The 23,881-nt window shown below is 53.1% G+C and overlaps 1 protein-coding gene across 6 annotated transcripts in view; it reads left to right on the top strand.

The window, feature by feature from the left end:
• GRIK4 (glutamate ionotropic receptor kainate type subunit 4) overlaps positions 1-23,881 on the top strand; it is a 422,971-nt gene that overhangs the window by 33,530 nt on the left and 365,560 nt on the right. For 3 of the 6 annotated variants that reach the window (XM_038535885.1, XM_038535878.1, XM_038535881.1), the window contains exon 2: positions 14,909-15,013. The exons of 1 other annotated variant lie outside the window; for it this stretch is intronic. The gene's annotated coding sequence lies outside the window, so the exon portion shown is untranslated. Of the gene's footprint in view, positions 1-12,530; positions 12,547-12,791; positions 12,899-14,908; positions 15,014-23,881 lie in introns of those variants that run through there. 2 more of the 6 variants (XM_038535882.1, XM_038535879.1) reach the window with 2 other exon arrangements.

Here is a 23,881-nt window from a genome sequence, read left to right as displayed (position 1 = left end):
CAGAGGAGTCAAGTGCCTCCTTCCTACTTCATCATCGCAGGCAGCCGTGGGACCCGGGGGCTCCGAAGGCTGCTCTGTTTCCTGGCCAGTTCTCGCAGAAGACACATGCCCCCATGGGGTCCCTTTAGATGGCAATTGTGGACAGACAGAGTGTAGCAAAGAGAGAATGATCCTTTCATGGGGAGCTGCAGGAACACCTGTTGAAAGGGCTCTTTCCTTTAAAAGGACGCAGAGAAGGAGAGAAGGGGAGGCACAGCCAGCATCCTGGCCCTGAGCTTGGAAAGGGGACATGCCCCCGACATGCGGCTCAGCTCACACCAGGAGCCTGGGACCAGAAAGAGCTGAGGCTGAGGAGGGGTGGCATGGGGCAGCGGGTGGAACTGGGATACAGAGCAGGAGCCAGAGAGGCCTCTGGGAAGTGAGCCCCTCAGGGCTCCCCCCGGCTGCCCAGGCTGCTGCTCCTGGGACCACTGTGCTATTTGGAAGAGGCACCCCCGGACATGGAGGTATGAAGAGCTGAGCTCCGCAACAGCTCGGGCCATTTCGCTATCAGTGCATTAGCTCTTATCATTTAAGCCAGTTTGAGTTGGTTTTCTTTTTTTTTTTTTTTTTTTTTTTAGATTTTATTTATTTGAGCTAGAGAGACAGTGTGCACGAGTTGGAGGGAGGCAGAGGGAGAAGCAGATTCCCTGCTGAGTAGGGAGCCTGATGCGGGGCTCCATCCCAGGCCCGTGAGATCATGACCTGAGCTGAAGGCAGATGCTCCACCGTCTGGGCCCCCCAGGCGCCCTGAGTTGGGTTTTCTGTCACTTGCATGGATTTGGTTCTCAGTGCAATGAGAGCTGCTAAAGGATTTTGAGCTGAGGGGTGACGGGATCTGCTTTATATTTTAAGAACATCACTCTGGCAGCCGTGGGGAGAAGGGACTGTGGATGGGGCAAGAGTAGGAGCCAGAGACCACTCAGGAGGTGAGAGAAGAGGCTTAAACATGAGGATTGGTCATACCAGAAATGGGCAGACGCCAGGAGTCGAGGTGCGAGCCGGCACAGAGTCTGCTGGACTGCTGTCGATGGTCTGGAAGGATCGGGGGCCCTGGGAGTTGGACGGGGCTGCTGCGTAACCCTGGACAGCTGCAGGGTTTGAGGAGGGCATGTCTTGGATGCAAGGGGCTGGGGGTTCTCTTTTGAGCAAGTTACATTTAAGATGCATTGAAGATTTAAGATACATTTAAGATTACACAAGTGAGTATAGAGATAGAGAGTCAGTAGTTGGATATGGGTCTCTTGCCCAGGCTAGAGGTGGGGGTTGGGGAGACACCAGTGATTAAGAGGAAAGACAGTAATGTGGGGAGAGAACAGAAATATTGAGGAGCAGAAGAGGGGTGAGGACAGAGCCCTGGGGTAGGAGAGCCAGGACGAGGTGGAGAGATGGGCATGGACATGAGAAGTCTAGGGCACCAGACCCGAGCCACTGCGGAGTGGACAGGAGGAGGGGGCCGGGGAAGTGAGCACGGGAAGGGCTTCGAGGGGCCCTGTGAGCAGGTGCAGGGACCTGAGCAGTGGCTGGTGGGGGAGAACCAAGGCTCCAGGGATCACATTTTATGTTTAAAGACCAGAGATGGCTGAGCACGTGTGTACAGTGATGGGAATGACATGGGCTATGGGGACCAAACTGATAATAGGGGAGAGGGGGTGGCTTCCAGAATGAAGGCCTTGAGAGAGTGAGTGGTTGGGAAACAAATGGTCTGATGGGAGTAAAGTCAGACGGATGACAGAGAAGGTGTCAGCAGACGGAGGCAAGCTGTAGGTGAGCTGGTGGGAAGTTTAGGGGGTTCCTGTTTACTAGTTCCCCCTGTGGACTTTGGGGCAAAGGCATGAGCTACAAGTGAGATGCCAGCCTGAGGGAGTTGGGGTCAGTTTACCAGGGATCTGTGGGGTGGGGGTAGGGATCACAGGGCAGTGATGAGTGCCTGTTGGAAGCCTATGGTTATAAACTAAAGTGCAAGTCGTCAGCTGGCTGCGTGGGTCTGTCTGGAAACACTCAGGTGCTGAGGTGCAGACGTGGAGAAGAGGCATAGCTGGGTGCGCGTGGACTGGGGATTTCGCCAGGTGAGAAGAGGTAAGGAGGAAGGTGCGAGGGATCAGGAGTGATTTGCAGGGGACAGATTTTTTTTAAGCTTTAATTTTTCTTTATTTGAAAGAAAGAGAGAACACGAGGGGGGAAGGTCAGCGGTAAAGGAAGCAGGCCTCCCCCCCCAAGAAGAGAGCTCGATTTGGGGCTCGATCCCTACTCTCCAGGATCATGACCCGAGCCGGAGGCAGATGCCCAACCAACTGAGCCACCCAGGTGCCTTGCAAGGGGCAGATTCGAGTGAGCTGTAATTAGGCGTATCCCAAAAACTGTCTAGATGGAAGGGATGCAGAAAATGCTGGTTTGGGGTCATGAGCTAACGGGCCGTGGTGAGGGTTTAGACACAGATTGCCATGGGCGAGTGTGCAGTGAGGAAGAGGACCAGTGACCAAAGCTGGAAAATCAGCACTTAAGGGGTGATTGGGGAGCCTTCTGGGGAGACGGAGGGAGGGCAAACCAGGCGAGGTGGTGCCAGGCAGACCAGGAGGGAGGAGGAGAAGCTGGGCCCGGCTGTGTGGCCTGCTTCCAGGCAGTCCCGGAGGCTGGAACTGTTCATCTGGAGGCCACCCCGACCAGGGACCAGGCGAGGTTTTCAGGGGCGACGCCGCAGGGGCTGGCCAGAGTGAGGACGGGAAGGGGGGAGGCGGGGAAACAGTGAGTAGGGTCAGAGGATCGACGGCGTTAGAAAAGGAGAGAACTGGACCCCGGTCTGGAGAAATGAGAAATCGGTTAATTTTCCAAGAAGCTGTAGGAAAAAGAAGTTAAAATTTGAACTCGGGGGTTATATTTGGAACCAGAAAACAGCACTTGGCTTCCTCGGGGCCCGGAGCTGTGAGTGAGTGAACCCTCTGGGCCTTGGAAGGGCGGGGGGAGTTAAAAGGGGTCAGAGAATAGGCCGGGAGTGAGGACTGGCGCTGCCGAAGCTGAACCAGCCGAGTAGCTGCTCATCGCCCACCCGTGTGTCTCCTGTGCCCCCAGATTTCTCACCACCCCCCACCCCCCCCACCCTGTACTGAAGTAGATTGTGTGCTCTGAACCTACCTCGAAGAGTAGGGGAGGGGTGGAAGCTGGGGTGGGGGGGGGGTTCCAGGCCCCAAGGTCAAGGTCAGGCTAAAAACCCAAGAATACACTTTGGAGGCCGGTGCTGACGAGCAGGGCTGGATGTGGGGACACTTACATGAAAGGGAATGTTGTAGGTTCCCCCCTGGCACTCCCCCCCATACCTGCCCCATGCTGTTGGCACCCACAAGGCTCCATGAATGCAAGACAGCTGGATGAATGTCTGCTGTTAAAAAACTCGGGTGAGGCCTGGCTGGGGCCAGCAAAAATATCCGTGGATTCCATGGGTGTGAGCTCAGGATCTCACTGGCAGGGACAGTGTGTGCTCTGCAACAGCCCCGGAGGCTTGGCAGGGGCAATTCATTATTCTTTGCCATGAAAGCCTTTGCACGCCTCCCAGTGTGTTCTGCGCTCTCTTTTTGTGTCAGGGTGGCGGTCAGGTCTCCGCCTGGGAAGACCTTATCTCTCAGCCTTGTGACCTCTGCGAGGGCGGCTGCCTCCCCGAAGTTTTTTGTTTCTCACAGTTTCTCCAAGCTGGTGTGCGGCATCGAATCAAGGGGGAGCTCGAGTCAAGGGGGAGCTCGGGGTCCCTCTTCCTTTCCCTGCTCCTGGGAGGGGCTTGGTTGGAGAGACCCCCCCCCCCCCACTTCCTGTGCATCTTTTCGTCTCTTGCCAGATGAGGGATGTGCTCAGCTTGAGGGTGTGGTTAGGGCAGCACTGGAGGTGGGGTGGGGAGACGGCAGCCACACTGCAAGGCCAGCATCGTGGAAGGGTGGGCCACTCTTCCAAGCCCACCGGGTCGGGGGTTGCTCCTGCTGGAAGGTTCTCTGCAGCTCCAGACCACACGCTGATGCACCCTTGGCCCACAAAGCACAGGTGTCTCCGTGTTACCTACCTGTCCTTGCCATGACTTCATGCTTGGCTCCTGCAAACGGAGACCTGAAGCCCTGGAAAGCACGACGTTTCGGTGTTTTCCGCAGGCTGGGGTTTTGAGTGGAGGGCCCAGCTCATGGCTTCCTGTTTATTCATTTTTTCTGGGAGCTCTCAGTACCAAGTGGTGAACCAGAAGCCCCAGTGGGGCGGCGGGGCCAGATGAGAAGTGGAGAAGCATCTCTGGAGCTGACACAGCACTCACAGGTCCGCCTTTTGTTTCTCCAAGTCTGATCTGCACCGAGGTTGCTAAGGAAGCTTTCGACTGGGTCTGCTGTGTGCTCGGCGAGCCTCGCCAGCACTCACGGACTATCTCATCTTCCCTCAGCAGAACTCACAGTGGGGCGGAGGCTCCTGCCAGATGCACACAGTGGGCATCCTTCTCTCTCCCAGTCCACCGGCCTTTCCCGACCTACCCACCTCTAGGCAGTTTATTTGGCAGGTAGCATTGGGAAGCATCCAGTGTCTTGATTGGAAGGGGGGGAGGAGGTGGGGCAGAGAGGTTTGCCCTCCACCTACTGTTCTTTCGCCTCCCAGGAGAGCTGTGAGTGGCACAAGGGATGCAAGTTCCTTTTATGTCTGTCCCCAGCCACTCTGTCATCTCTAGAGGCCTTGGGGCTTATTCCCTCCGTCACCGTTACTGATGCCCCTGCCCACTGAGAATCATGGCCAGGCTGAGGCCGTTAGTCTCAGGGGCAACAGAAATTGCTTTGCCTTGGATTTGATGATTTGGGCAATGACAGCGTTTATACAGGCACTGCCTATTTATGTACAGGTCGTATTTCTAGTGGTTTATTTACAAATTGGCTGTTGGCTACTTGAAACCGGCTCTTACACATTTTCGGGTGGGGGTTTAGGTTTCTAAGCCAGCCCGCCGACGCAGACGGGTGTTTAACTTGGATCAAAGCCAGGGATCAGATAGTCGGAAGGGAAGGGGCAGGTTACAGGTCAAGGTTTACACCGAGGAGAGGACGGGCAGGGGTGGGGGTTAGCCCGGGTGAGGAAGGTTCCTGCACAGAATGCAGTCAGGCTGGGGCATTCATTCATTCGTGAGTCCTTTCTTCACCTCATACCCCTATTCAGTTCCCGTTTGCTCCATCCTCAGAACGTACCCCACATCCAGCCCCTTCCACTAGCTTCCACCACCCTAGTCCCATTGCTGCCCATCTCTACGTCCCTGCCTCTCCCCTCCACCCCTCCCCACCGCCCAGAGTGAAGCTTTTATTTTAATTCAGTTTTAGATTTCATTTATTTGCCCACAAGAGACACACAGAGAGAGGCAGAGACACAGGCAGAGGGAGAAGCAGGCTTCATGCAGGGAGCCCGACGTGGGACTTGATTCCAGGACCCCGGGATCACGACTTGAGCCAAAGGCAGACGCTCAACCACCGAGCCACCCAGGCGCCCCCAGAGTGAAGCTTTTAAAATGCAAGTCAGCTCGAGTCACTTTGCCAGGATAACCCGGAGGCAGCACCTGCCCCTCTAACCCTTCAACCCCATGGATTCCACTTACCTCCTGCCAACTCCTCAGAGAGGCAGGGGTGTGTGTGTCAAGGTTTCCTGCTTTCTTTTGGATCTGCCTGGTTTCCTTTTGTCCCCAGGCTCCTGCTTACCTCCCCAACATCCTGGGTGACGTCCGTCTTGGGAATGGGCTCACCGCCTGCCCTCGTCTCCCCTGCTGTGTACACACACAAGAGGACGGGAGGACACTTTTTTTTTTTTTAACCGTGCTCCACAAGCTCATAACTGCAGTAATTCATCTCTTCTGCGCTCCTTCCTTAATTGTGAGTGGCGGTCACGTTCCCGCCCCTGTGTCAGCTTAGCTCGACTCGGCGCACCAGGCCTCGGATTCCTCCTCATTAGTCACTCTCTCCCCACAGCATCTCGCCAGCCTTCCCTCCTGGGCCTCCAGCCTCCCCTTCCTGGGGTGAACTGACATCCCACCTTGAGCTGACCCATCCGGGTGCCTCCTGCCCACAAGAGGCACCCACCTCTAGCCACGTTGGCCTGATAGGTTTAAGTCACCCTGACTCTCATGCAGGCGGCTGCTTCTTGGAGCTGCCCAGTGGCAGCATCCGAGGATGCCTGTTTCCTCCTGTGGCTTCACCAGTGAATTTCTGGGCCCCAGGTGATGGCTGCAGAGAATCTTGGATGGCAGGAGCCCCCCAGGGTCATTTTGCTCCTCTCTGGCCCTCTGCCATTGGCCGGCACCTTCTCATCAAGGAAGAACCGTCTTCCCTGGCCAGGGCCTGTCGTGTTCAGCGTGCTCCTCTTCCATCCACCTGCAGGCTTCTTGTCCCAGGCTCCTGTCCTTGCACTGGGGGAAAGACAGCAGTACGTCCGCCCTGCTGCTGGAGTCGCCTGGCTCTGGTGCTGCACGCCCGCCTGCCCTCCCAGCCTCTTCTCTCGACCACTTGTTTACAGTTTCCCAGCCTCTCCGCCGTCTGGGTGACGGGAGCACCCAGCCAAGACAATCTGAATTAATTCTGCAAGTAAAATTTCATCAGACGACCTATCAAGCGCTTCACTAAATCAAGACATATTACATCTCGTGTGTGCCCTGAGCCCATTTATCACGAAAGTCAGCCCCTGAAATGTCAGACAAGCTTAGGCCAGAAGGAAGAACATTCTCATGTGAAGTGAGAGGGGTCTCCCTTTTCTCTAGATGTGTGACCTGAGAGCCTTTGCTCTGCTCTTTTTCTGAGAAGGCTCTGCTGATGCTTGAGAGTCAGGGTCAGAACCCCTGCTTTGATGCTTCCTCGCTGTGCCACTCTGAACAAGTTGCTTAACCTCTCTGAGCTGCAGTTTTCTTGGGTGTGAAAAGGAAATAATGTCTACCTTCGAGGGCTGTTAGGATGTTAAATGAGATGAGCCTCCATGAAGTGTCTGTATGATAGCAAGTGCTCTACGAATGTCAGCTCCTTTCACCCATACCAAGGAAGTTCAAAACCCCATGGATGTTTTTGGTTCAGTCATGCTGGCTTGGCAGTATCTGCACACCACGTGAATGATAGAAAATTAATAAGTGAGTAGGTGCTATACACATGACAGGTAAAAATATGTCGTTGGTAGAGGGGCGGGAGATGGCTTCAGGGGACATTTTCTGTTGACACAGAAAGAAAGCAAGCAGAAGCTGTCACCTTCCAGACATGGTACGGGTTCTGTACGTTGGTGCCTCTTTTGCGTCTTATATTTTTTCTTGCTTGGGCTCATCACCTGCAAGTTGTTGGTTTTGCAAAGACCTCTGAGAGCCTCGATAGGGCCTCACTACGGTGATACTGATGGACCCTCACCTTTTTGCTTTGTTGTTCGGCTTTCTTTCTGTTACCTTTCCAGGCAGCGGTTGACCAGAGCCGTTTTAGCAGCAGGCAAAGAGAGGCAGAGACACGTCCTCTCTTACCTGCCGACAACTTAGGTTGGGACTCCTTCTAGAGAAGTCTGGGAGTGGTGACCCCTGTGGGATGACAGAGAGCCCCTTCATGACAATTCTGTAAGCCTGGCCTCCTGGGAGATAGGAAAGTTAGGTCCTGGGCTCCCCAGGATTGGTGGTGGAGGGGATCCCCTGCTCCCTCTCTTTTCCCAGCAATGCACGCATGAGGCATGTGGGCACCAGCACCCCTGTGAAGGTCGGTCATCTTTTGCTGGGTGCTTCCCGGTGCTGGGCCCTCAGCAGAGAGGGCCAGCCAGCTAGAACCTTTCTGTCCACTGGGAGCTTCCAGTTCTGACTGGCTGTGGTGCCAAAGTACAGAATGAGTTACGGGATGTAACTCACCTCTTTAAGAACCAACATTAAAAAATATATATATTGTGGCCACTTTAAATATTTCCATCCCAATGGACATAAGTATCCATTATATACTATATAATGCATATATAATATATGCATTATATTTAATATATGCATTATATATACTATGCGTATATAATATGCATCTCTCTTAAACGGTCTACACAGAGCACGATTTGATGATTGTTCTCATTACTCTGGGTCATTGTTACTACTGGGTCATGAGCTACTACCTGGATATTCTGTGTCCCATACCGAGTGGCCCCAGATTGCTGGCTTCTTGGCTTGTTTATCCATCTGAGGATTTTCACCTCTCTCCTGCTTACTCAGTTGCTTCTTGTTGCTTTTGCCAGCCTGCCTGCCTCTCTTCTGCTTTGCATTTAGAGTAAATAAACTCCATCAGCATCAGGCATGGAATGGAGTCTGGAAGTGTCTCTCTAGCTTATTTTGAGGTTTTTTTTTTTAAGAGAGAACTTGCGACAGAGGGAGTTGTGGGGGGTCAGAGGGAGGGACAATGGGAAAGAGACATTCTCAGGCAGGTTCCATGTCCAGCCCAGAGCCTGACACAGGGCACAGTCTCATGACCCTGAGATCATGACCTGAGCTGAAACCAACAGTGGGATGCTTAACTATCTGAGCCACCCAGACATCCCTGTTGTTTCTTCTTTTATCTCAGTAGGGTTGTGTCCCCTGGGTAGGTGGTGTTATACTACCTTGTACTGATGCTCCATTTGTTTGCCTATATGCCCTGTTTTGAATTTGTTTAATTTATTGAGATATAATTGACACACCACATATTAGTTTCAGGTGTACGACATAATGATTTGATATTTGTACAGGTTGTACAATGATCAATTACGACCAGTGTTCCAGATAGATTTTTTCAGATCGTGGTAGACAAGGGACCTCGCCTCACATTTGTTAAGCTCCCACAGCAAGGCAGGGACCTCACACATATATACACACTGAATTTATCAATGAATCGACTTAATGAGATAGGGAATGAAACTGAATGTATCATAGTTGTACCGCTAGAAAGCAAGAGAGTATTTCTATCAGGTATACCAAAGAGACAGTATGATAGTGGGTAAGACAGTAAAATTGGGGCTGTCATTTCTGCCTTTCCCTTTACTGGTTGGGTGATTTTAGATTGCTGTGCCTCAGTTTCCTTGTCTCAGAAACGGGATAATTACAGTGACTACCTCCTAGAGTTGTAAATTAAATGATAAGATGGCAGTTACAATTGCTTAGCACATACCTGGCAAATAATGAGCACTGAGATGTTAATAACGATGATAAAAGAGCCTCAGTGTTTGATTTGGTGGAAGAGTGGCGGAGATGGTAGGAGCTTCATGGGAGGGGCGGGCGGGGGACAGGTTTCTAGGGGCCATTCCTTTCTGCCCAGGATTTCCTCCTCCTCTTCCTTCCCCTCTTCCCCGCCTCTGGGAAGATCTTTATTTGGTCTCAGCGCTAGATAGATATTAATGCAGAAATGTTAAGGCTGGAGATTTCCACAGCCTTTGAATAATAGGCATTTGGAAAATTAAATATTTCTGTCAAGTCTGCCATAAATCTTGGCTGTTTAGGAAGGTGAGAAATTAAAATGCAAAACAGCCAGGGAGGGAGGGAGTTGTCCAGCCCCCTGTGTGTGGTCTCAGGGGAGGGTGGGCGGAGCACAGGGCTCCCAGCTGCAGCGGCTTTGGAGCAGGAGCAGGAGCAGGAAGGGGAGCAGGCCTGGGGGGGCGGGGTAGAGGCAGTCAGGAGAGGGTTGCTTGCTGCAGGTCCTCAGCCTGGCAGACTTTGAAGTTCAGATGGTTTTGATGGAGGCTTCCCGCTTTGTGTTCTAGATCTGCATCCAGCCTGCTCCTGCTGGGGGCTTCAAGCCTTCTTCTCTTCTTTCCCTCCTACTTTGGCCTTCCTGCCCACCCACCAGCTCACCAGCTAGGCCCCCTGCCCTCCTCCTGCCTCAGAGGAAGCAGGTGGCGCTGCTGACAGGGCACCCTTCCATTAGTTCCTTCTGCTGCTGAGAGCCACACAGGAAGGGGGCAGCTTGTTCTGGGCATCCCCTGCCCCAGCAAAGGCAAATGCTGTGCATGGGTCTTGTGTAAAGAAAGGGTCTCCTGGACCACATCTCCTGGACCACACAGGGGGGCAGCCATGTATTCCCCAGGGGTCAGGAAACAGCAAAGACAAGGAGATATGGGTGAGGCCCCTTTACATAGGACACTCTGTCTTCCAGAAGAACACGGCCATCCCTACAGCTCCTTCTTCCCTCCCTAAGCCCCAGGATGGCCCAGAGACTCTCAGCCTCCTGTGTATGTATTTCTTTCCTGTCTTCTTACCCATTCACGTATCAGGACTTGACTCTTGTCTACTATACTACATACATGCGGTGTTAGGAGTGTGAATGAGTCACCAGTTTTGGGGACCCACATGAAAAGGGCTACCAGCAAAGCAAAGGCTATCTAGGGGAGAACGGCCAGGTGTGGTGTCTCAGAGCCACATCATGTTCTTCCCTTCATGCATTCGCTTACTCAGAAAGCATGGATAAGCGGTTGGGACATTCCTGATATGCTAGATGCCTGGGAAATATAAGTAATAGCTAGAACAGACTATCCTACCTTGTGGGCATTGTGCTACAGCCTTTAAACACATTAATTCATTTAGCCCCAAGAATCTTAAGACAATATTATGTTTTAATAAGGAAGCTCTGATTCAGAGCAATGAAGTGGCCTTCCCAGATGGAAGAGATGAGAATCAAACCCATATCTGACTTGAAATCACTTTTGATCACTTACTAATAAGGCCTTGTTGAAAATTCGGCAGGGAGTCGGGCCTTGCTCCTAAGCAGCTCAGTCTGGGAGGCGAGCAGGTGAGTATGTTTAAGGGGGTAAACTCAGTCTTGGAAGGGAATAGGGAAGGCTTCCTGGTGGAGGTGATGCCCAAGCTGAGTCCAGAAGGATGCATAAGAGCCAGCCCAGGGAAGAAACAGAGGTAGGGTGTTATGAAGCTGAGGGAAGAGCTTCAACAAATACCCAGAACTGAGTGAGAATTTGTGTCTTGGTAACAGGAAGCAGGCAGGAACGAGGGAGAGAGAAGAAGCCGGAGAAGTGGCAGAGATCAGACACAAAGGGCCTTGTATGTCAGGCCAAAGACACCAGGAGGATTTAAACAAAAGGGAACAGGTGGAGATCCTCCAGTGGTGGTAGGGTGGCTGGGTAATAGGAGGTGGAAAAAATGAGGCTATGGCCGATTTTGTGAGAAATGTAGGCTTAAACTGAGATCTGCAAGGGTACAAACTTGAGAAACTCTAGAAGATAGAATCAGCGGGACTTAGTGGTGATTAGACATGGGGGGTGTCATGGATGAAGAAGGGAGGAGCCAGGTCTGAGAGACCAGGCTGGGCAGCATGTCCCCAGACACGTGTGGCCCACCTGCTTGGTGGCAGTGGGGATCATCATCGTGGCCCTGGGCCCCATTCTGGCCCTGTGTGGAGGAAGTGGATGCATTCTGACCACGGGCTCTGGGATGCATGTGATTATTGAGATGTCACTTATGCAGGCGGGGGTCCAGCTGGCCCAGCTCCCACCTCTCTGTCCCCTCCAGGCAAACCCCGTCTTTGTCTCTTACGAAGGAAGTAGACTCTTTCTGTACTGGACATATGGACAGTGTCATGATTGGCCTCCTTTCTTGTATGGCCTAGGGGTTGCTTGGCCAGCAGGCACTGTGCTTGGACCTAGCTTCTTCTAGGTTACTAGCATATGGCCATCGGCAAGGCAGCTGTTGGGAAGCCCCTAGTCTTGGAGCTCCAAATTCCAAGCTCCCTGACACCCTGGCTTCTCTGGGCTTTAGAGAACACCTTCTGGGGGGCTGGGAGAACTGGTGCCCAAGGAGAAGCTTGTGAAAAAGGAGATAAGACAATCCCTGTATTTCTGGGTTCTTGGGAAGAAAGCACGGTGGGTGGCAACTGTAACTTTCTGGAGACAAATGTGAATGTTTAAAAACTTGAGGAGGGCAGCCCCAGTGGCGCAGCGGTTTAGCGCCGCCTGCAGCCCAGGGCGTGATCCTGGAGATCCAGGATCGAGTCCCACATTGGGCTCTCTGCATGGAGCTTGCTTCTCCCTCTGCCTGTGTGTGTCTGCGCCTCTCTCTGTGTCTTTATGAATAAATAAATAAAAATATTTTAAAAATAAATAAAAACTTGAGGACCCCAAACGCAGTTCAGTCTTAGGCCAAAAGCTAGGCCAGCGGCTGGGAGGGAGCAACAGCAGCTATCCTGTGGGTAAAGGTGGGCTGGGTGGGTTTTGTTCCCCATCCAGTTGGCTCCCTCTCTCAGCTTAGCAGACCTAAGCATTTTTGGAACTTTATCCTTTGGTCCTCCATCTAAGGAAAATAGATGTGGCACTGCCGGTTATCCGGCTCTGAATTCCTCTCCAACCTTTCCTGGAGCTTCAGAGAAGCCCACCTCCAGTTCAGAGAATTTATGAATCTGCCTGCCTGTTGTGCCGGGTCTGGCACCTGCCACACCTGGGACGGGGGACGCTTCCTGGGCCTACCTTGAGCCACCAGTCTGGTTTGACTCCTGACTGATGCCCGAGGGCCTGGCACATGATCTGTCCATCCCGGAGTCGGTGTGCCAGGTGTGTCTCATGAATTCAGTTCAAGCTGCGGGGGGAGCCTTGGAGAGGCTGGGAGTTGGGGCTTGGCGGCGGGGGAGGGGGTGGCCACTGCGGGGGAGCTGGGGTGGGGACGGCGGCGTCGGGGAGGGCCCGATGGGAGGCCGCTGCAGGGCCCGGGGCTGCGAGCCTGGAGCCCCCCGCGGCCCCCTCCCCCCGCGTGCGCGCCAGGCCCGCGTTACTCTGGCAACTCGCCCCGCTCAGCCGGCACCAGGCAGCTGAATCCAGCCCCTTGTTACGGCGGAAAATGCTCTCATTGAGGCGCCCGAGCGGAGCTTCTGCCTTTTATTGCAACCGGCGCCACCGGCTTCCATTTGTAAACTTATTAGTGTGCGCGCGCGGCGAGCGGCCGGGAGCGGGGCGCGGGGCGCCGGGAGCCGGGAGCGGGGAGCCCGGAGCCGGGAGCCGGGAGCGGGCGGGGCGCGGGCGGCGGAGGGGGCGGCGGAGGGGGCGGCGGCCGCCGCATGCTAATCAGGACCCGGGGCGCCGAGGGGCGCGGGGGGCCCCGCCCCGGCCTTGCCCTCCGCCCTGCGGGCTCCGACTCCCCGGCGTCGCGCCCGGAGCGGGGTCCCAGGGCGCACGGTTGGGAAGGGCCTTAGGAGCCGGAGAGGAGACGGGTGGCTCGGGTGGGGGTGGGGGTGGGGGTGGGGAGGGCACGGGGAGGGGCGGCTCCCTGCGCCGCCCTGGGGGTGCCTGGTCCCCGGGCCCGGGGCTCCCTGCAGCGCAGCCCGGGGGCGCCGCCTGCGCCCCCCAGTGGTCGTGCCCGCGCCTCCTTGCTCCGCAGGGGCCGCGGGCAGGTGCGGCGCGGCGCGGCGCGGAGGTGGCGTCCCCGGAGGCCCCCCGAGGGCGCCGACCCGCGGAGCGTGGGCCTCCCGGAAGCCGGCTGCTCGGGCCCCATCTCAGGACCTCGCACAAGGGCAGCTCTTTGTTTCTCTCCGCCCCCCAGTTCCTTCTCTCCCGCCTCCTCCCCCTTTCCGGTGATGGGCTCGGTGCGGGGGCAGGGCGCGGGGGCGGGGCGGGGCGGGGCGGGGGGGCTCCCTCCCAGGCCTGCCCGATCTGATCTGCTGGGGACCCCTCCCCGGGGAGCTGGCACCTGCCCCCGGCCGAGGCGGTGATGCTGGGGCGGGCGTGGGAGGACGGACAGACTGCGGAGCCCGCGTCATGCGCCCCTGGGGGGCTCCGGGAGCGCGGCGCTGCTCTCCCGCTGGCGGGCGGGGGGGCCGGCCTCCGAGGTGGAGGTGGCCGAGCCTGCCTCGTCACCACCAGCCGCTGACCTCATTAGGGCTCGGCTCCAGGAGGAGCGGGCGGTTGAAGGACCGGGAGAACCCGAGCTAAGTGGCTGCGAAGATGTGGACAGCCTCTCCGGAAAGTCGCTTTCCAATGAGCTGCTGCGTCCCCTCCTCCTTTAATTAGCAGGAGGGAGCCGGACAAGTTGTTACAACTGCAGGGAAAACGATAAAAGATGGCTTTGTATGAGTGTGGCAAATTTTATTAAACCGAGAGAAAGGGTAACTGAAACATGACAGCCGTGTGTGTAGTGCCTCCTGAATTTGTAATAACCCAATCTTGTTCTGAATCATCCCTGCGTTGGCAAACGGAATATAAAGCATTTAACAGATCCAATATTGTAGGAGGTACAACAGAGACCAGCCAGCCGAGTGGGGAGGGACAGGTAGGGGGGAAGAGGGCCTCCAACCCCGGGGCAGCCTCGGCTGGTTAATGAGACCGGAGCAGAAATACAGGGCCTGGCTCGGGGCTTTGTCTCATTAATTACTCGGGGCCCCCGGCTCTTCCTTACATCTCAATGTTTCCACTTAGAATTCAGAGGTAATATCAGGCCACAAGAGAAAACTTAACTAATAGCATATTAGTTGGTAGGGAATGGACAAAGCCATCTTTTCCTAGAGGAAGTAAAAAGTGACGACAGGAAATCAGAGGCGAGGAGCTGAGCCGCGTGGCTGCTCTGGCTTGGGGGATGAGTTTGACTCACTCCAGAACAGGGGTGACGTGCGCTCCCGAGCTGTAGCTGTGGGGTGCCAGCGGCTGTCATCTTGGTGATAGCCCTGTGCGTGAGGCCCAGACAGGTCAAGTCCTACCCCCAGGGTTTAGTGAATGGCAAGCTTGGTCTTGCACTTCGGTCCTTTAGACTCCAGAGCCTATGCTTTGCCTGTTACCCTGGGTCTCCGATTGCAGTTGACAAATGAAAAGGAGGAAAGAAATATTCTTCATTTGTAGAGGCCCTTGAATGAGGAATTGTAGCTCTCAAACTCCAGGGGACTTCAAGATCTTCTGATCTACCTAAGATATTATTTACTCATCTTTTCAGAGGAAGTGACTGGGTTCCAGAGATGTTAAGCCACCTGTCCAGGGTCACCCAGCCAGGAGATGACTGAGAGAGGAGACCGGACTGCACATTCCTTTCTACTACCGAGTAAGGCCTCAGATGCCCCATAAATCCACGCTTCATTAGAATAGGGTCTATTTAAGATGATCGCAAGTTAAATCTGTGGATAGAGCCTGACTTCTTACTCCTGCCATTTTCTGTTCTGTCCTCAGTGGAGACAGAGATGTATACCACCGTCTTTCCTGTCGCTCTTCCTAAATCTGAAGGCTGGCATTTAAATCCGACCTCTCCCCTCGCTGAAATTCTTCCTGCCAAAGACTGAGCTAGACCCTCTCAGGGGTTTCACTTCCCACTCAGGAGTGATTAACGTGTCCCTTTTCCCAGCACGGAGAGGAAATGAGCAAAGCACTTCTGTTGAAAAAGAGAGAGAGAGAGAGAGAGAGAGAGAGAGAGAGGAGACAAAAAAAAAAATATGTAACACAACCCCAGGTTCCAGTTTGGGTTTGCAAAGTGGAAAACAAAACAGAACCATTTCCCAGGTACTTTTATGTTATTGCCTCTATAATGTGCCCCAAAATATTTTCCAAGTGATTCATCTACAATCCAATAAGAACAACGGCTGTTGCTATTCGTATGAAAGGAGCCGGAGAGCATTAGTGAGCAATTTTATTTTATGGAGGGGAAGTGGCACAGGTGTTTGGAGCCATTTGCCTGAGGCATCAAGGACTGTGCCCGGGGCGTCTGTAGCTCCAGGCAGGGCAGCTGGCACTGCTGCAGGTTGGATAATACACCAACCAGACAGTACCCAATGGTTAACCTGGGACAGGACTACCCGTGGTGGAGGCTTTTAAACTTCAGTGCACTGGTCTCCTGCCACTCAAAGATCTCTTTGTAGTCTGCCGATTTTCAAAAAGTATCATTAACAGTAATAATTCACATTTGTAAGAGACTTTGTGGTTTACACTGCTGCCTTTTACCGTCGTCTGGTGCAATCTTGATAAGCACCCTGAGATTGAAACAGATACGGTCATCCCCATTTTACAGATGAGAAGACTGAGGTTTTGGAAAGTTTACTACTTTGTCCAGAATAAGAGGCTCCCTTCCCCCCCATCCCTGCCCTGCGCCCTCAGCCGTTTCCATGTGTCGGTGTCCCCCCTTGGGGATTCTTATGTTGAATTCTGATTTGGAGCAGGAGCTGTGGGCTTCCCTAACGGGTAGTGCCACGCAGTGTCAGTCACTGAGACAAGACGAAGGTCCTTAGCTAGGAAACGGGAGTGGTCAGGAGGACCTCAGGGCGGCAGGGGAGAAACTCTGGGCCCTGCGCTGGTGACTACAGACTTGGAGGAAGCTGGGCACGGGGAATGGTGCTGTCTCCGTGCGGCGGGCCGTGGCTAGGAATGGTGAACAGGGAACCTCGGAGAGGATCTAAGTGGATGCACAAAGGCCAGATTGGGTGGATGAGTGTCCCTCTTGTTCCTTTCCCTTTCATATTTCCAGACCGTTAGAAAAGTCTTAATTAATCATTCCAGTCTCATCAGAGGTGCTTTTGGGATTAAGGCGAAGGACCTGTGTCTGTAGCAAAGCACTCCTTGGAACGGGTGGTGGCTGTTTCTTACCCACCCTACCTTCTTGGTGTCAGCGATAATGAGTGGGACAAGGTGAATCTTAGGGGACAGGGGTCAGGGGAAGAAGAGCCCGCTGCCTGCCTCACTGGGAAGCCTCCTTCCCCTGCCAACCAGAGAAGGTCGGCGCTTGAGGCTTTTGAAACCTATTGTACACAACATGAATTTACTTAACACTTAACTGCACCCTTGAAAATGATTAAGATGGTACATTTTATTTTGTGTATTTTACCAATAAGAAAAATAACTAGTTGTAACAATTGCTCATGGTTTATAAATCAAAAGGCTCTAACAATAAATGGTATTTCTCTGCCCTACCCTTCCCTAACCCCTCAGGCTCCCCTCTTGGAAGCAATGGCTTTCCACATTTTATCTGTTTCTTCTGACATTTACATATCTCTAGAGTTCTAAATAATATGTATGTATAGTTTAGCTTAATGCATTAATTATATTATCAATTGACTTTCTATTTATGCTAATGAGGATTTAGTTCTCTTACACTGCCATCCCCTCTGATTCTCACCCTCTATATAGAGTATTTAAATTCTAGTTAAATCAATAGTCAGGATTTACATTGTGCCTGTTTGACTATTATTCACAGCTGACTATTATATTATGGTTATGTTTCTTTTTATTTTTTTCTTTTCCTGAAGTTAATAACCACCTTGTTCTGCTTAATTTTTTTTTGCTTTAATTTTCTTTGTACTTACCAATAGCCTCTGAGAATAATCTTCCTGAAGGTCAGTCTCATCAGACAATCGGTCAGTTCTGACACGTGTCTCGGAGACTTTGCTTCTGGACACCGCTGTAATGTCTGGTTGGCTTTGCTCCTAGGCCTGTGGTGCGGCTGTCACCGTAGGACTTCCCTCTGCTCTGGTCCCAGGAATTCCCTTCTCCTTTTTGTAATATACATTCCTCCTTTCTAGGACCTTGCATCCTCTCTTTTTTTGATTTGCTCCATTGTTTTGATGGAGCACATTTAACAGGAGTTTTCTCAGGTTCGGAAGATGTATGCAGCGTCCAGAGGGCTGGTGAGGACAATCCATGGTGTGGTGCTAACACGCTCTGGGCTGCTGCCTTTTGCACCTGGGGCACTGCCATCTCCTATTGCCTGTGTAGGATCTCCTGCTTTCTGTAGCCCCCCTTGGCCATTTTTTCCTATCTTTTCATCCTGCTAAAGGACTTTGATTTTTAGGAAGGCAGGGCCCTCACACATGTCACACTATGAAGGGGCAGCACTGTGACTTGAACCCAGATCTGTGGGCTCAAGTCCAGTGCTCTTCTTCGGTCTGCGCTGTGATCTGACCACCTTCTACCATAGCCAGGACCCATGCTCCCTGGTCTTTGCCACTCGTCAGCCACCTGGCCTCACCTAACATCCCTCCCCTCTTTTCCCATTCCTCCCTTGCCAGCCCCATTGTTGATGTGTGCCTCTCCAGCGCCCTACACCTGTGCCTGGACCCTGTCCAGGGCATGGTCTCCCCATGGGAAGCCCCAGGGTCTGTGGGACGGCCTGGTGTTTTATCCTTTTCTGGGTAGCAGGGTCTGCTTGGTGTTGGAGAATGTGGTTTATAAGGATGGAGGCCATCACTGCCTCCTCCCTTTGTCTGCCACACAGCCCTCCTTGCTCATGCTCCTTTGAACTAGCAGGAGGTCAGAGGAAGGGATCCCCTCTACAACATGCCTGGTCACCTTTGCCTGGAAAAATTCAGATCTGAATCAAGCAAGGGAAGGCGTAGTGCATCGGGGAGAATGTCAGGCTCTTCTCTCCATCCAGTCCCTTGTAACTCAGTAGGTAAGAGCGTGTTGTGACAGCAGTTGGGGCGGGAGAGCTGGTCCTCCTCCCAGGCTGTCTCTGGAAGGACTTGCCTGGCCTGCTGAAGGAGGCTGCAGGCTCCCTGCCCTCCCTCATCCCCTCCTACAGCATTGCCTTCCTTGGGAAGTTTTCCAGGCAGAGTGGAAGCAAGATGGCCAGGGATGCCAGAAGTCATGCATAAGTAAAATCCACAGATAATTCCCAAGCTCTGCTTTAGCCATTAATTTTCATCTTCCCGCAAAACCTTTCTCCAAACTGCCAAAAGGAACAACACTGATTGATTTGTGACTTTCCCCCTTTACGTTTCCTCTGCTCCCTCCCTCTGCTTCTGATTGAGAGATAGAAATTAGCTATGAAATGACCCAAGGAAGCCCATTAGACATTCTGCAAGAAGACAGGAAAACAAGAGGCCTCAGTAATCCATAAATTAGATACTTAGGCCCAAAGCCATTGGATGTGATTCTGCGCTGTTTACTCATTCATTCATTCCTTCACTCCATGCTATATTCTGGATTGAATAAAGGTCTAGGTTCTGGTGTGATGAAATCATGGCATCTCACCTCATGTTTGAGGTAGTTGAAGTGTGTTTGAGGCAGTGTGACCTCTTGCAGATTGTAGTCACCCCAAGGCCCTGAGCCCAGCTGGTTTTGCTCACATGGTATGGGGTCCTCCGGGTACGGCTTGGGCTGCAGGACAGGCAGCTTGCTCAGAGTGAGAGCCCCATAAATGTTTGTTGTTGATGGTGATGCTCGATCAATAAAGCTAATCCTGCCATTGTCATCAGGGGATAAATCAGTACTCGTGTGTGTGAGAATTTCCCCTTGAACGTGTTTCTGAGGATGCTCAATCAGACTCTTTATGGTTTCCAAGAGCTGGGGCATGATAAAAAGGGCCTTGGCAATCTGCTGCTGTGGAGAAGTTGAGCCGAAAACAGGGAGGTCGGGATCCCTGGGTGGCTCAGTGGTTTAGCGCCTGCCTTTGGCCCAGGGCCTGATCCTGGATACCTGGGATCGAGTCCCACGTTGGGCTCCCTGCGTGGAGCCTGCTTCTCCCTCTGCTGTCTCTCTCTCTCTCTCTCTCTCTGTATGTCTCTCATTAATAAATAAATAAATAAAATCTTAAAAAAAGAAAACAGGGAGGCAATGAACTAGTCAGAGCCCCACTGCTCACCCAGGCTACCCCACAGCCTCCGAGGACCCTGGGCTTCCACTCAGCAATCTTGAGCTCAAGCTTGTGGGTTTTTTGATGGCAGCTCAATTCTCATCTCTCTGGGTGGGAGGAGGAGGTAGACGTGAGGATGGATCGTTGGCACTGGAACACTTGGGAATCAGAACGGTTGAGTGCAGGTGTGTAAGAGGGCAGGCCAGGAGTGGGCAGGGGAGCAGCTCGGGCTGGACCTGGACTCAGCGGGCCGTGGGCTTGGCTGCCACAGACAGTATGTGTGCGTGAGTGTGAATCAGGAGTCAGGGAGCCACTGGGGTCCAGGATTTGGGGTTCAGGCCCTGCTCCCAGCCCCTTCTGTGTGTGTGGGTGGCCTGGACTGACAGCTCCGCCTGTGCTCGAGCTCTGGCTCTTCAGTTCCTAGAGACCTGGTTGGAAGGTGGCTGAAGCGCAGCTGATGGTAAGGCCTTGGGACTCCTGCTGACTCCCCTCCACTGGCTCAGGGGTTGGAGGTGTCACAGCCCTGAGAACATCTCTTGTGACACATCCTCTCACCTCTGGGACCAACCCCAGGGCCTCTAGGACAGACTATCCGATGCGAGATTTAGTTCTCTGTTACGTATCTTCTCTCCAGCCTTACTGTGAGCTTCCTGAGAACAAGTCATGAATGTCTTCCCTAGTTCAAACATGCCCTCACATGCACCAGGCATGCGGCAGGGGCTCCGTAAGTGCTGGTGAATAGAGCAGGGGCCACATTGCGTGGTTGTGCCTGAATGGATGGGGGCAGCCCACTAAGCAGGTATCTAAGCTGGAGCCGCTGGGCAGGATGGACCGCTATGGTTTAAGGTCTTCTCCCAGGGAGGGGATGGTGGGGTGGGGGGCGGTGATGATCATGAGCAAACACTGACAGAGCCCGAAAGAATGCCTTACACAGGTTCCCTCATTTAATTCCCCCCTCCTCATTTAATTCTTAGTATAGCCCTAAGAGGCAGGTATTCTTTTTTTTTTTTTTTAAGCTTTTATTTATTTGTGAGAGAGACACAAACTGAGGTAGACACATAGGCAGAGGGAGAAGCAGGGTCCATGCAGGGAGCCTGATGCAGGACTCAATCCCAGGATCACGACCTGAGCCAAAGGCAGATGCTCAACCACTGAGCCCCCCAGGCACCCCGAGGCAGGTATTCTTATTACTCTAAGAATGAGGGAGGAAACGGAGTCATCCTGGCTCACTCCTGTGCATTTTCCACTTCTCTTCCTTTGTAAAGGCTCTACTACCCTCTACCTCCCTGTCACTGCATTTCTCACTCCTCCTGGCTATTCGCTTGTCCCGCTTCCCTAGGATGGGCCGTAAGTTCTGTCTGGGCAGGGACTGGGCCTGTCTTGCACATATTGAACCCCTGGCACCTGGCATACAGTTGGTATGGCGGAGATGCCCCATAAATGTCCTTGAACGAATGAACGAGCAGATCGTGAGAGCATCACTTCCTGTCCCTTGAAGCTCTCCACTGGTCTGCGGGGAGGATGGCTCTTCTTCTGTGTCACCCATAGTGCCTGCTGAGTAGAAGGGTGGTCCAGAACCAGGTACCTCTGTTTAACCCATGTCTGTTGAGCACCTACTGTGCGCCTAGGTCCAAACCGAGTGCCAGGAAAGGGGTCCCTAATATCAAGGTGTTTCCAACATCTTCTACAAAGACATCCCTTAACTTGAATTTCTCCTCAAGCTCTCCTGTGCTTTTGGGGAATTACCCCCACCTTGCCTTCTGTGAGTTCTAGGAAGGGGTGAATGAGCACCATTCTCAGCAGCTTTCTCAGCCTCGGAGGACCCCGTGATAGCCACCACCCCTCATGTAGACCAGCCGAGATGATTCAGTTATGCACATTAATGCTGGGATCCTTTGCTCGCTCCTTTTGAGGACATGAGTACTTTTTGTGAGATCTGAGGCGTCTGAGTTTTCTGCTCAGCCCATGGCAGGCCGAGGGTACTTTCCATGTACTGTCTCCAGCGTCTTCTCCTCTGTCACTGCCCAGACACTGCCTTTGACCTGATGCAATTTTCACACCTTATTCAGTGGCTCCTCATGGAACTCATCCACATCACTTCCCTCTGAAGCCTGCATCTTCCCACCATCTTCCAGGCTTTCTTTGGAATATCCCACTGGAACATTTTTGCAGGAAATAGAGGGTTTTCTGAATGGGGTGTGCTTGTGAGAGTGTGAATGTATTTGGGGCATGTGCCTCACACACCGCCCCAGGCAGAATTGTATATTCACCTCCTGCTCTTGGCCAGTTCTCTGCCATTTTCCCCCCAGACACCACCAGCCTTTCTGACCTCCTACTTGGCACCACCGGGGATGTGACTCCAGGTAGGCATCCAGCACCCTCCGCCCTCACCTTGTGCTTATGAACTGAATAGCAGAAAGCTCTTGAAGGGGAACCTGAGCAGAGTGGCTCAAACGTGGTCCACATGGCATTTTGCTGCTGCTGGAAGACGCAGCCCCTTGTATTTTTGAGGAGGCGACCATAGGAAAACAGAGTATGAATGGCCATAATTTCCTGGGCTCCTCAGCAAATTTGTATTTCATTCTGATTATTGAATGTGTTGCCTAATTGTAGCTATAAAAAGGAATAGTCCATCTTCCCCATGAAAGCCTGGTGCTGGCTAATTGTTGTTTAATTAGTTGATTCCAGTGGTCGAGGGGTGAGTTTGGAATTACAATTACAACTCCTATTATTTCAGGGAGATTGCTGAATTAATTAGTGGGACAATAGGATTCCTCATTGTTGACATCTTAAGAATCCACAATATAACTTTCAAATGGGTTGCAATAATGGAATTTGGTAAGAGATTTATCTTGTCTGCTGGCCAAAGCTGGACTTCAGGAGGACTGGGGCCTCCCTGTCTGCCCCCCTTCCCAGGGGACGGATGGGAGTATGGAGAGGCAGGTGCTCTTGGTGAGAGTTTTGACTGGCCAGATGTGGTGGAGGAAGCAGGGAGAGATCACACACCTTTGGTTGGCTTTCTCATGACCTGAGCGGGTGGAGGCCAAAGGTAATGTAAGATGAGAGAGAAGAGAAAGGAAAGGGTCCAGCCAAAAACGTGTAGGGTTTAATTCAAGGTCAGTGAAGAGGAACTTTGCTTATAGCTCTGATGATCATGGATAGCCACGTTGGCCAGGGGCAAGAGGCAGTGCTTCTGGAAGGCAGGCCCAAGTGGTGACAAGGCCAAGGTCATGCAAGGAGCTCTTGGAGCTGGATGGGTCCTCGTGAGCCCGTGTTCCCTAAGCCTCTCTGTGACCACCAGCCTGTGCTGGGCCAGGGACAAGGTTGGTGGTTGTTTGGTTCCAGGTGACCTTCAGCTTCCTGCCTGAGATCTTACCTTAGCTCCCTCTGGGCATGCCCAGGTTAGGATGGGAGCTGGGCAGACTCTGCTCCCTCTCCTTCCTTGTTATTTCCCCCCTCTCCCCAGGAGTCACCAGCAGCATCTTCCACTCTGGATATAAAAGAGAAATATTGCACTGTAGCTTCAGCAAGAGAGGTGATAATGAGGATATAGGAGAAACTGTTTATCCAGGTAGTTAATGTATGAATCATCCTGAAGGTCACGTGGTATCTCTTTCGAAGAGACATTCCTACCCCAGCCTCAGCCGCACACATGGAGCAGTGGGGCAGGGTACAGTTCTGTCCCGGATTCTGGATCTTGTGGAATTGGAGCCTGGAGACCTTAAGCAAAAGCCTGGGATGGAGGTGGGGGTGGTGGTGAGTGGGCTGTGGCCTCAGAGGAGAGCAGGAGGGGGTGAGGTCCTGTGGAAAGCGCTGAATGGGATGTTGGAGATCTCCTGGTTTAGAAGGACCTTCTTCCTTCAGGTTCTGAAGACAGTCTCCCAGTGAAAGCTGGATGGGAGCTCGTTCCTGACCCCGTGTCCTGGGTGTGCATCTTCTCCTCCCCCCCTCCCCCCCAGCATCCCACTCTGCACTGCCAGGGCTAGGCGTCCTCCAAGGGGACAGAGGGCCTGGAGTTTCTTGGAAGGCAGACCATTAAGATTTAATGGGACATTTCCTGCCAGACCAGGGGATTGTAAAATGCAACTAATTAAGATAGCTGGGGGATCTAGTCATTTCGCCTGTCGGCTAGCAAAGGCCAGACGTGAAATTATGCCAGTCCCTGCTCTCCTCTCTGCAGCCCTCCCCAGCCTCACCGCTGGGCTGCAGCTGGGCTGCCCCGGAGCAGCTGCTGGACGGCGCCCCTCCCCTCCGGCGGCCAGGTGTGCAGCACAGCCCACAAGGGGTAGGTAGCGGCGCCGAGGGCTTAATGAGGAACGCGATGCCGAGCAGGGTCCAGGCAGCCACGAGTCCCTG

The sequence above is a fragment of the Canis lupus genome, chromosome 5 (genome assembly GCF_011100685.1).
Source record: "Canis lupus familiaris isolate Mischka breed German Shepherd chromosome 5, alternate assembly UU_Cfam_GSD_1.0, whole genome shotgun sequence".
Classification (NCBI taxonomy): Eukaryota; Metazoa; Chordata; class Mammalia; order Carnivora; family Canidae; genus Canis; species Canis lupus.
The sequence above is the reverse complement of the archived record's forward strand: the minus strand, read 5'-3'. Positions and strand labels throughout refer to the sequence as shown.